The sequence below is a fragment of the Otolemur garnettii genome, unplaced genomic scaffold (genome assembly GCF_000181295.1).
Source record: "Otolemur garnettii isolate 467f Iridium unplaced genomic scaffold, OtoGar3 scaffold00352, whole genome shotgun sequence".
Lineage (NCBI taxonomy): Eukaryota > Metazoa > Chordata > Mammalia > Primates > Galagidae > Otolemur > Otolemur garnettii.
Window position 1 is genome coordinate 1 of NW_003852747.1, and position 3,212 is coordinate 3,212.

At 40.1% G+C, this 3,212-nt stretch overlaps 1 non-coding gene and 1 pseudogene across 1 annotated transcript; both read left to right on the forward strand.

Moving 5' to 3' along the window:
- Positions 1-793: 793 nt before the first annotated feature.
- LOC111722765 lies at positions 794-933 on the forward strand. The gene has a single exon (XR_002771442.1). It is a non-coding gene; the product is annotated as a U4 spliceosomal RNA (small nuclear RNA).
- Positions 934-1,523: 590 nt separating this feature from the next.
- On the forward strand, positions 1,524-1,654 carry LOC111722767 (annotated as a pseudogene).
- Positions 1,655-3,212: the final 1,558 nt, after the last annotated feature.

Genomic DNA, 3,212 nt, shown 5'->3' on the forward strand with positions numbered 1-3,212 from the left:
TTCTGCTAACACCTATTTACAGGCAGGTTCTTGAGATTAGGACATGCACTTCTTTGGAGACCCATACTTTTCCTACCATAGCAAAAAACTGCTTCTGTCTGAGCAGTTAGCAAGTTTTTCTCTACCCCTGAAATTTAGGATCTTAAGCAGTACACGAGATAGCCTCACACCTTTTTCCAGCCTAAGGAATTTTTTTTTATAAATATCATTCCATTAGTACTAAACCGGGTGTTTCACAAATACTTGCCATGATGTTCAAAACTTTATTATTTTGAATAAACAGTATATACTCATGATTCAAAGGAAAAAAAGGCAGGACTTTAGCCAATAATAATGTATCACTATTGCTTCCTTAATGGTGACTAATGTGCAGGCCGATGTAATATGTTAATAGGGAAGTATATGGAAATCCTCTGTTATATTTGTAATACTCAGGTAAATCTGGAACCCTTTAAAAATTTAAAAGCTGGGGTGGTGCCTGTGGCTGAGAGGAGTAGGGCACCAGCCCCATATACCAGTGGTGGTGGTTTCAAACCCAGCCCCACCCAAAAACGGCAAAAAAGAAAAAAAAATTAAAAGTTTACTTGAAAAACTCTGATGGACCCTATTGCAAGTAACAATGGCAACTGGTCCTTACTCAGTTTTGGCACTCCAGTGGAAGAAATTCAGCTTTTATCCTGCCTTCCCTGTATGTTTCAAGAGAACACAAGAGCAGCAGCTGATGAGGAAGAATTCTGCCTCATTGAAGAATTACTTACAGTCTTAGCACACTTCTTAAGCTAATATTTAGCATACCTTTGTGCAGTGGCAGTATCACAGCCAATAAGGTTTATCTGAGGCATAATTATTGGTAACTGAATACTTTTCCCAGCCTCCGCCCTGATGACTTGAAATATAGTCCGCATTGGCAATTTTTGACAGTCTCTATGGAGACTCAATTTTAAAAAAGGGTAATATTAAGCTTTAAGAGTTTTTATTGGAGTGGCACTTATGGCTCAGTGAGTAAGGCACTGGCTCCATATACCTAGGGTGGTAGGTTTGAACCTGGCCCCGGCCAAATGGCAACAAAAAAATAGCCAAGCAGTGTGGTGGGTACCTGTAGTCCTAGGTACTTGGGAGGTTGAGGCAAGAGAATTGCTTAAGCCCGGGACTTTGAGGTTGCTGTGAGCTGTGACGCCACAGTACTCTACCAAGGGCAACACAGTGAGACTCTGTCTCCAAAAAAAAAAAAAGTTTTTATTGAATTGATTTGAAGTTTTGAGTAATTCAAGTGAGTATTTCTGAAATTCAGTTGGGTGTGCAGCCACTTGTCAGGCCCCGTTGCAACCACACTACTTACTGGGAAATTTGTATTTTGGTTCCAGTTTCTCCTGAGGTATCTGTATAGACATAGCAGATACTGTTCAATACCGTACAGATTCTTTCCAGCGTAGCCCACAGGAGCTCCAGCACTGCCTGTTTATTTAGGAGCACCTGGGCTAGCAAGTTGAGTAATCTTTGTTGAACCTTAAGGCTTTTAGCATACCTTTGTGCAGTGGCAGTATCATAGCCAAGGAGGTTTATCTGAGGCGTGATTATTGCTAATTGAAAACTTTTTCCAATACCAATATAAACTATACCCAATAAAACTAATCTTAGCATTAGTTTTTAAGTGCCCATTTTCAAATTCAAAGATTTTACATATTAAAACCCAATATTAGGATTATGAAGCAGAAAGAAAAACAAATTGGAGCAAATTTGACCACTGTATATAATTCTATACTTTTTGGCCAGTCCCTTAATCTTATGAATAGATTAGTTTGGTTAAACAGCTATGTATTATTTTATGAGCTGGCATTGTAAACAAGGCTGAAATTTAATGATACCAGAATTTCTTCCTCAGTAGGTCCTTGGTCTTGGTCAGGATTTGGCAGGTGGAAAAAGGTCTTTTTTTTTTTCTTTTTTATTGAATGGTAACTATGTACATTAATGCAATTCTGGGGTACAGCGTGGTGTTTTCACACACAATCCGAAACGCTTTCATCAAACTGGTTAACATAGCCTTCATGTTATTTTCTTAGTTATTGTGTTAAAACGTTCATATTCTACTCTTAGAAAGATTCACTTGTACCCCTATAAGATAAACCACAGAAGTGATCCCTCCAATCCCCCTCCCTCCACCCATTCCTCCCTCCCCTCTCCCTGCCCCCTCCCCATATTCTTAAGCTGTTATTAGGTTATAGCTTTCATATAAAAGGTATGAATTAATTTCATAATAGGGATGTGTACATTGGATACTTTTTCTTCCATTCTTGTGATACTTTGCTAAGAAGAACATTTTCCAGCTCCATCCTCTACATTTTCCATCCATCCAGCTCCATCCATCCAGCTACATCCAACATGAAGGATGTAAAGTCTCTTTCTTTATGGCTGCGTAGTATGGTGTATGTACACCATGGAATACTATGCAGCCATAAAACGTCTTTTCAAAGTTAATGAGTGCATTAACGAATAAATGGATGTAGTCCCTCCTGCGCTAGGGACAGGTTATCAGGAAGAAGCAGCACCCATAGTTCAGCGGGTAGGGCGCTGGCCACATACACCTGCCGGCCACATACACTGAGTCTGGCGAGTTCGAACCCCACCCAGGTCAGCTATAACAACAATGACAACTGCAACAACAACAACAAAATAGCCAGGTGTGCATGGCTCAGCACCTGTAGCACAGCGGCTAGGGTGCAAGCCACATACACCGGAGCTGGCAGGTTCAAATCCAGCTGGGGCCTGCTAAACAACAATGCGGGGATGAGCCCTGTCCTGGAGAAAACCGCTGCGTGGTACTCCCACCTGTAACCCTTTATAATTTGTACAAGCTTTTCCTAATTTCACAGTAACACGGCAAATAGACTTTTTATCATGAACAGGTCTTAAATGTAATGTTTTCTGCCCTTCTTTCTTTCCCCAAAGTTAGTAAGGCAACAATAATTACACTCGGTGAAAAAAATCAGCATTGAGAGACACTTTAAAACTTTTGCATTAAAATTAACACCTGGAATGCCTTTCAACCTTTCCATTTACGACAGTAGACCAGAACAAAGTCAAATACCCAGGATCATTTTTTTATTTTGCCTTTCTTCATTTTTAAAGATTTTCTTTCTTCCCTTTTTTCTTTTAAAGAAGAGACTGAACTGTAACCTAGGGTTTAGGGAAATTCATGCCTGCGGTGCTGCCCC